A 9400-nucleotide genomic window follows, 5' to 3' on the forward strand; every position below is an offset into this window, starting at 1 on the left:
CTCCTCTGTACAATGGAAGTGGTAATGTTTTTCTCTGTCAGTATGAGGGTTAGACCTGGAGAATCAAAGTTGTACTCCTGTGGCAGCTTGTTAAGCCACTGTTAGCTGGCATGTGCCATGCACTAGACTGGGGGGTCTTGGAGGGCTGGCATCTGATTTATCGCTGGGTCCCTGGCAGCTGGCACAGGGAGGGGGTACCAATGAATGTTTGATGAATGAGTGGTGGCTGGGTGAATCTATGCGATAATAAATGACTGCATTCCCACCTCACTGGGTGTTGTGAAAAATAGCTCCATGTTCTTAAAGGTCATGGGGACAGAGAAGGAAAATGGAATGTAAAAGATAAGCTGCCCAGAGTGTCCAGGGCAGTGAGAGGAGGAACAAGGACTCAAGGCCAGAACGTAGAGGGAGTGAGCAAGGGCGGGCATGCTGTCTGGGAGATAAGCAGGTCTGGGATCCAAAAGAGGGCTGCCTAGGGGCTGGGGCTGCCTTCATCAGAGGACACAGGCACTGGTGACTTCAGTTCAAAATATGACTGTCCTATTGCTTTCTCTGATGATCTGTGGAAAACATTCACGCAGAACAGAGCAAGTACACAGGAAAAAATGAACATCACTCCAAGAGTCACTCACTATTGCAAGGGAACCACTGGTAAGAGTTAGGTGAACCTTTTTCAGACATCTATGTATCTAAACACACATGCACGTGCATATATATTAAACATGAATACAGAGCTGCAAAAATGAGACACTACTCCAAATGCTATACCATAACCCAATTTTGTCATTCAACTGCCTGTTAAAATGTATTCATCTGTGTCATCATTTTAAAGGTGAAGATGTTTCAGCTCAGAGATGGGAAGGCATTTGTCCACATGTCTATTCTCTGAGTTCTCTCTCCCTCCTGCTCTCCCTCCTATGCTTCCTCCCTAAAGGAATAAATTCACCAGAAACAAAGAATTATAAGCCTTGCCATAGACTACATAAATGGGTGGTTTTTAAAATGCTGTTTTTATTTGACTGCACACCCATAAAGCAGTCTGAATGGACTGCAGTGCCAACAAGCATAGATCTGTCTCTTTTCTCTTCTTCTGAAGAACCCAAAGCCTTAATTGAAAGTGCAACAGTGCGTCCTATAACGTGGGAGTTGACAGATGTGATGCAAGCAGGGGCTTGAAATGAGCTTTGCAGTGGGACTTACATGCTCCAGCCACTGCTTGGGAAAGTATGTGTCCCAGCTGGTCTGCTGGTCCCGGGACGCGTGGGGTACCAGCGCCAACCCACAAACCTGGGAGTGAGAAATAAATGCTCACTGCTTTGCACCACTGAGAGTTCAGGTTGCTTGTTCTGCAGCAGGAGCTGCCCGGAACATCAGGGACACACTGCTCAGTCGCTCAAGCTCTGGGGTTCTCAGTTGCCTCGTCTGCAAAAAGGGATGGTAATGACCTACCTGATAGGGCCGTTGCACCACTCAAATGGGTTCCTAGCTGCACAGTTGGCTGTGAGTGTTCGGCTAATAGTGGCTATTACTAATGCGTGACCTTAGAGTGATGCTTCTCAAATCATACAACCTACTAATGGACCATGAAATCAATGGGGTGCGTCACCACTAGCTTTCTCTTTGGAGAGAGTGGAATAGAAAGTTATCACAATACTTCATAATTAGAAAGGGTAAATATTGTTTCGTGCAACTGTTATTTCAGAGTGTAAGACAAATTTCTGTGAGTCACAGTCAAAGGGATTTTAAAGCCTCTGCCTCCTGTAGGTCTGGGCATTGCCTTCCTGGGAGCTGATTCTTATCAAGGAGGCAGGAGAGGAGCTGGGGGGCAGGCAGTTGCCCAGGGCTCTGCGAGCCTCCCCTAGGCCAGCCCCCTGCTCGCTGAGCAGCCAGGCAGAGAAGGCGCTGGACACAGATGGAAGCCGGGAGGCTGCCAGGGGCCGGCCTCCTAGCTTTCTCCTCTCAGCAGCTTGAGGGAGGGGTGCCTGAGCGGGATTAACAGTCCCCTCTATATTCTCCCGCTCCCTGCTCCCTGGGTCCTCCTCTGGCATTAGGTAGAGCCCAGAAGGAACATGGTTTAGCCAGACCCGTGCACAGAGCTCAGCTCTGCCGCTGCTAACAGAGAACTCAGGAACATTCTCCCCTCAATAAAATGAGGCCACATGGGTCTTAACCTCAAAGGGGTATAAAATCCTCATTTTTCAACAAATATTCATTGAGCTCCTTCCAAGTTGAAACAGGGGAGGGGTGGGCGTCACACATGGCTTAAGTAATACTATAAGTAATTGATGATGGCAGCCATTACCATCATCGTTGCTATTGTGTTCTTTCCGCCTTTTGCTGGTTTTCACATGATTCGTTCATTCATTTGCTTATTCAACAAGTATGCAGGGTGCTGAGGACATAAAGATGGCTCAGGGGTCGTCCCTATCTTTCCAGAGACTGACTCTTTATTGACTGACCTACTTTGTTTGGGGGGGTTCAGAGCTCAGAGTTAGGAACCCGATGACCTGCATCTGAATCCTGCCTCTACGTGCCAGCCGTGAGACCTTGGCAAGTTACTCACCAGCCTGTGCGTCCTCCATAACCCGGGTCTTTAGTAAGACCCGTGAGGTGGTTGAGTGGGTCAAGTAAGTGTTATGGAGCCTGAGCACTCAGAGTGCAGACTGGCCGGCGGGGAAGCACCTTGCTAGGGTCTATGGCTGTGATTACTCTGAGTTCAAGTGTGCGACCTGGAAGGGGCCCAGACAACTCTTACAGCTCGGGGAGTGGCAACACACTTCATCCCAAAGGACAATTACCTGCGGTTCTGTGTTGCAAAGATTCTAAGGCCAAATCTAAGTAAAGTCTTGAGTAATCAGAGATGTCAGTGTGGGGGAGGGAGAGGAGAGCAGGACGAGGTTTCCCACACTCGCCCTCCACCACCCAGCCTGTCCGACTGTACAGAGAGGGGGCTGAGCCCCGGACAGGGGCAGGGACAGCCCCTGGGTCTGAGCTCACAGCTGGTCCAGGACTCTTGACTCAGCCGTCCAGGCATCCGTCTCTCCTGCCCTGAGGTCTACTAGGGAAGCCAGACGCATTTTCAAGGCCACCGTGGGTGTGTCCCCTATCTACACCCACTCTGCTGGGGTTCAGTAGCTGGCACCAGGCTTAATTGGGCTTAGGAACATTTGAGGCAAAGTGCAGCCCTGTGAAGTGTGTTCGCTTGAATGGCATTTTTTTGTGATGATGAATGTGCTTGTTTGGATTTGAATGAGACAGAATCAGCAGATATGGTATCATGCTAGAAACCCAAGGGGTGGAGAACCCTCCTTTTTTCCCTTGAAAAAGCATGATTTTTTTTCATATTGCAATTAAACAGTCCTTTGGGCTGATTTTGCTTCTCTGCTGCTGACATTGAAAAATACCAAACAAAGATAGCAGCTCTGCTCTCCTTGAGATGTGCCTCCAGGGTTGAGGAGGCAGCCGCCACCGTCTCTCAGGGGAAAAGAGGCCAAGGATGCCAACATCGTCCTGGGAAACATGGCTTCCCCACCCAAATGGAAATGGCCCCCCGAGCAACTGGGAGACCCCAGCCTAGCTGTCCACAAGAAGGACCACCAGTTCCTGCTGCCTAACCCATTCTCCCCTGGATCACAGAAACCACTCTACTTACTAGCAGCCCGAAGTCCAAATTTCAGGCTGGGGTCTCAGGTCTTCAAGGCTGACATGACAGATAACCTTTAGCAGGAGTCATCTCACGTTTGTAGGGACTGTTGCCATTTGAGGGTGACCGACCCTCCTTCCAAATGGAACAGAGTCTCCAGATAGTAAGAAGCAGGACCACACCTCCCACTTTGGAAATGGAAGCAGAACAGATGGTGTCCTCTCCTCTCCCTGAGGGCACGGGTTTAGAACTTTGCTGGGGCCTTAGATCCTGAAGGGGACACAAAGCAGAAGGGGTCATCAGAGATGGTGGGGCGGAAGTAACCATGGTGGTGAAGAGTGTGGGTCCTGGAACAAGCCACCCAGGTGGGATCCTGGCCCTTCCACCTGCTAATGATTAATCTTGGGCAACTTGCTTCACCTTTCATGGGTCGGTTTACTCACCTAGGAGTTAATACAACTAAAGTGTTGGGCACATCCCCAGACCTACTGAGGGCTCAGTGGAGGTTGGTTGTAGCTGTGGTTTGTGATGGCGATGACAACGGTCCTGCCGATGGAGGTGAGTCCTCCCCGGACACCCAGTCAGAACACCCTGAGCAGGCAGGTCGCAAGCATGGTTGTGCGTGGGTCTGCCGTGGCTTGCCCCCCCACCCTTTGACTCCAATCAATATCCTTTAACAAGTCCCTTTTCTGCTCGAGTTGCTGAAGTCTGTTTTTGTTGTCCTTAGCCAAAGACCCTGACGAGTACATGACATAATTAATCCACAGAATGGTTCAGAGGAAGTTTCAGAATCAATTTGTGTGGTCAGGGCTGCCTCAGATTAAGAGTGTAATATCCGTTATCTCTGATCCTGGGCACCCTCCCTGAAGGGACAGAGAGCCTCTGGTTTCTGCTTGCTCAATAAGTACTTGTAGATTCACAAATGAGATAAGGGACAAGAAGGCTCTAGATGAATGATGAAGGATTTTGCCACTGGTGGGTCATATTTCAGCATAGCATGACAGCATCCTTTGAGGACCTCAGTTCAAATCCTCATCAGTAAAGTTGGAAGAGTAAGATGCAAAGAATTCCAAAAGAGAATATTGTAGCGTGCCACACTGGGAAAGTCAATGACCAGTTTCACTAAAGAATTTTCTAATTTTTTCCAGAGTTTAAGGCAGGAGAAGGACTCTAGAGCTTGGGAACAGGATGTGGCACGGGGCACTGGAGACACACAACTGGGCAGAAGCCTGATGGGCTCCCTCCAGGGTGGAAGTGTGACCTCAGTGTGGCTCTTGGCTCTATTTAGGTGTGCTCAGGCCATTGGGCAGACAGTTTCTAGAACAACAGTTTACCTTGGGACATAGTACTTCTCAAGGGTAGGGTAGGGTGTGGGGAGGGGCCTTCCATTAAATAAACAAATCATAATAAGTGATTTTAAAGTTAGACTGTTGGGTTAGAGTTGTAATAACATCACCAACTCAATGTGTGACCTTGGGTTAGTTAATTGATCTCTCTGAGCTATAATTTCCCAATTTGTCCTCAAAAGGCTTTTGTGAGGATTAAGCATGGTGTCTTAACAACTGGTGGGAACGGTGTTGTGGTGATGCAGAGTTTATTTGGTTAATACCCTCCTAGCATGTTGACTTTACCTCTAGGCCTCTGCCAGTACTAGATGAAAGGAAGCTCAGTGAGAGCAGGGATTCTGCTAACACCAGACTTTGGTCTTCTTGGGGCTTCAGAGAGAGGATTTCTTGGGGCTCACGAGTCTCTGGAGCAAAGCTCACCCCAGTTCTGGTATCCAAGAGGGTACCTGGTTCACAGACAGTGGGGGGTCCCCAAGTGGGAGCCGCACTTATTATTTTGGGCACAGAACCCCATTCAGAGAATGGATGAGTTTAATTGCAGGAAGATTGTGAATTATGTGATCCTTTCATTCCTGTAACCGTGACTTTCAGACACCTGCTCCATTCAAGAAAAAAAATAGGTTTAAATTGAAAAATGCTTCTTCTGCAGTCTTTAATCACCACCTCATTGAAGTTTGTGGTACAAAATGTCTTCTGTTGGAGAAGTATATGAGAGCGATGGGCAAAACCTGAGGAGGGAAGGCAGAGCCCTACGTGTGGGAGCAACACATCTCCTTTCACTTGGCTGGCATGGGGACTCTCCAGACTTAGGGACAGGGTCAGTAAAGCTCATCCATGACCTTATCAGAATATTTCACATCCCTGACAGCAATATCTGCAAAAAAATATAAAGTCCCATGAAAATGCTTGTGTTAATACTTTGAGTGGGAAAAAAAACAGATGATCCTGATTAAAAACTAACATTTCTCACCTTAAAGAAAGACTGGAACTTTGCTTCCACCAAAATGGGGTAGCAGGGAGCAGACTTATCCGCCCACCTAAAACAGGTAAAACACTAGGCAACAATGGTCTTAGACACTGAAGAGCACAGGACGGTAACTCCTGAGAGGGGAGATTCCTTCTCAAATCAAGGAATGAAACTTGACTTGCCCCAGTGTGCTGCCTGGAGTAGTTTTCAGGATGTGGGGTAGGGGAGGAACCCAGATGGAGCCTGTGCCCCCTGAGCTGAGGAGACAGAGTAAAAGTCCAGGGAACCCAGACAACCAGAGCTCACAAGGCAGAGCACCATGGAAAAGGAGGCTGCCCAGAGAGAAGGTTCTAGAGACCTGCTTTCCTTGTGCTAAGAACTGAGGAGACGACTCCAGGCTAGAGAAGGAGCCACTAAAAAGGAACAAAGAACGTAACATCAGAAGCCCCAAAGGTAGGAAATATTTGTGTTTCAACCAGCCATCAATGCAAAGTTGTTAACACAGTTTTACCAAATGGAAAACAATTTACAAAAAGGATAACACACTAGGTGGAGTTTCTTCTAGGATCGTAAGAGTAGATATTCGTAAAGCAATCAGTCCACTATGTGACAGACCAAAGAAGAAAGAAGGACACAATGATCTTTCCCATCCCCCGCCCCCAGGACACAATGATCTTTATAAAAGAAAAAAATGTTCAACCAAATTTAGTCTCTCTTCAAGATAAAAATTGTTCTCAGCAAACTAAAGATAGAAGGAAATTTCTCAACCTGATGAAAGGTATTTACAGAAATCCTTCAGCTAAAACTATACATTGTGGTAAAAGACTGAATGCTTTCTAAGAAAATTAAATGCTTTCCAGGATCAGGATGTCTTCTCTGGCACTTCAGTTCAACATTATGCTGTTGGGTTTAGCCAGTGCAATGAAGCAAGAAAAAGAAATAAAATGGTTATAGATTGGAAAGGAAGAAATAAAATCTCTTTATTCACAGAAGACTTGATCATTTATGTAGAAAATCTTATACCTCCTACAAAAAAGCTACTAGAAATAATAAGGAAGTTCAACAAAGTTGCAGGATGCAAGAATCAATAGTATTGCAACATACGGTCCATTGGAAATTGATAGTTTAAATGTAGTAACAGACTCCAGGCAGTGGTCAGTGATCAGTATGATTTTCCACCCCCCAAGGAGAGCTGTTGGAAGAGTACTGTCTGCTCCTCTTCTCCATCTATAGCTTCCATCCTGGTACCCCAAATGCCCACCACCTACTGTGCTCAGGAATTCATTTAACCCCTGGGAAGGACCAGACTGGATTCCAGGCAGGTATGGCACAGACAGGAAATAGCAAAGGTGACTTTGGTGAATGAGAGTAGCAGACCCTGGGGGCTGGGGGAGGGAAGGACCAGGGCCAGGGTGGGAGTGGAGGTGTGATGGCCCCCAACTCTCTCACCTGTGCTGTGTTAGGGGGTTTGGGGATCAAAAGAGAATGGGTAAAAAAAATGAGCATGAGGGGCCTCCCCGGTGGCGCAGCGGTTGAGCGCTGGGTTGCGAAGCTGCCCACAGCCTCTGCAGCACCGGTTCTATCCCTGGCTGCTCCCCGGCCACCGGAGGAGGGTCCCACATGGCGCGCAGACCTCTCCTGCCGCCCGCTGCTCCCCTCAGCAGTGTACTTCGGTCCTTCTGCCTGCTCTGCTCTGGTGAATTCTCTCAGAATTCTGACTGTACCCAGTGCTTGTATGTATAAATCAATCAATCAATCAATCAATCAATCAATCAATAAATCTTTAAGAGAAAAAAAATGAGCATGAAACAACCAGATTCAAAGGCTTGAGTTTGGACAGGAACTAGGAAGAGTGAAGTAGGCAGGTTTGAGAAGCACTTAATGGCAGCATGAAGGGGTTGGATAAGTAACTGGATTTGGTGACTGTGGGTGGGGGGAGAGGGAGAGAGAGGAGTATGGGTGAGGCAGGGCCAGGGTCATGCTATTCACCAAGGCAGAGATTGCAGGGAGAAGAAGGGACTCAGAAAAACCTGAGTTCCACTTGCAAAGGTGTATTTGGGTGCCCGCGGGCATCAGGCCCTTGTCCAGGGGGCTGCTGGCCATGTGTTCTGAACAGGCACCACAGCGGTGAGCAGAGACAAGTGTCTGAAAACCTGGAAGTGATGGTACCCAGGGAGAGGGGAGAGCAGGACAGAGGAGCGGGGGGCCAGGTGCCAGGAGCGGGGGGCAGGGCACCTATGTTAAGGGAGGATCAGACTTTGGAAAAGAAAATGAAAGCGAGTGGCCTGTTTCCCTGCCAGCTCCTTCCTGGCTGTGACTTGAGACAGCATACGGGAGAGAAGGGGAGTGGGGGAGGACTCTGGCCCTGGAACTGGAGGCCCTCCCAGAGGTGCCAGACAAAAGTGCCTATCCCAAGGAACAAGCCAACCTTGTGTGCTGACGTCCCAGTCCAATTTGTGTGTGTGTGTGTAAGATTGGACCGTGTCTTTTGTCCACCAGCCCTTCTGCTTTTAACTTGTTCATTTGCTTATTCATCCAACAATGGCTGCTGAGCTCCCCTCACATGCCAGACATAGGCTGGTACTGAGGATACTCTTAGACAGGCAGGTGGCAGCCAGGTTACTGAGGTGACTGGCAATGACCCCCAGGGGCTCTCTAAGATTGTCACCTCCAAACCTTTTTCTTCTCTGTTTCCAGTATTTCATCCTCCCTTATTGTTGGTACCTCCTACCCCCGGTGCCTGGCCCTGGCTCCTCTGTCTTTCTCTCCACTCTCCCTGGGTAACAGCTCCACTCTTGGGGCTTCCAGACGCTCTCCTCTGCTGACCACTATGGTGTCTGCACCCAAACCAAACCAAACCAAACCAGACCAAACCAAACCTTCACAAAGTAGAAGCAGGTGTCTTTCTAGTCCTTTCTCCTCCTTATATTCTCTACGTTGGTGAATAGCTTTGAGCCTGACCCCAGAGTTCCAGTGTCTGGAACTCTGTCTTCCCTCTCCTAATAAATCCAGTTACATCATCAGGGTCCCATTGATGATGCCTGGTAAGTTCTTGAATCTGTCCACTTCTCTCCCTTACCCTAGTACCTGTGCAAGTTCGGGCCCTCATATCTGACTGGTTCCCTCTCATTCCATACCTATCTTCCTTTAGCTTTAAACTTCCCTTACTTGTTAGTTGCAAGTAACACAAGCCTAACTCAAATTGGCTTAAGCAAAAAATTGAATTTATTGACTCACATAATTAAAGAGTTCTGATGACTTTAGGCACGGCTGGATCTAGGAGCTCAAATAATGTCAATAGGACTTGGTTTCTCTGCATCTGGTATGTCCATTTTTATTTCCACACACCCCCCCTATCACTTTCTCCACATTGGGATGGACAGAAAGAGAGATTTCTTTCTTCCATGCAGATCTAACCAGAATCCCAGGCTTTCACTGACTGAC

General features: G+C 48.2%; 1 long non-coding RNA gene across 1 annotated transcript; it reads right to left on the reverse strand.

The window, feature by feature from the left end:
- Window positions 1–996: 996 nt before the first annotated feature.
- Window positions 997–8944, reverse strand: LOC119235785 (uncharacterized). The gene is made up of 3 exons (XR_005122916.1): window positions 8836–8944; window positions 3653–3913; window positions 997–1422 (listed from the first exon to the last, which is right to left on the reverse strand). It is a non-coding gene; the product is annotated as an uncharacterized LOC119235785 (long non-coding RNA).
- Between the last annotated feature and the right edge of the window lie 456 nt (window positions 8945–9400).

The sequence above is a fragment of the Talpa occidentalis genome, unplaced genomic scaffold, assembly GCF_014898055.3.
Source record: "Talpa occidentalis isolate TD23 unplaced genomic scaffold, MPIMG_talOcc4v2.1 talOcc4.9, whole genome shotgun sequence".
In the NCBI taxonomy this organism is placed as follows: Eukaryota; Metazoa; Chordata; class Mammalia; order Eulipotyphla; family Talpidae; genus Talpa; species Talpa occidentalis.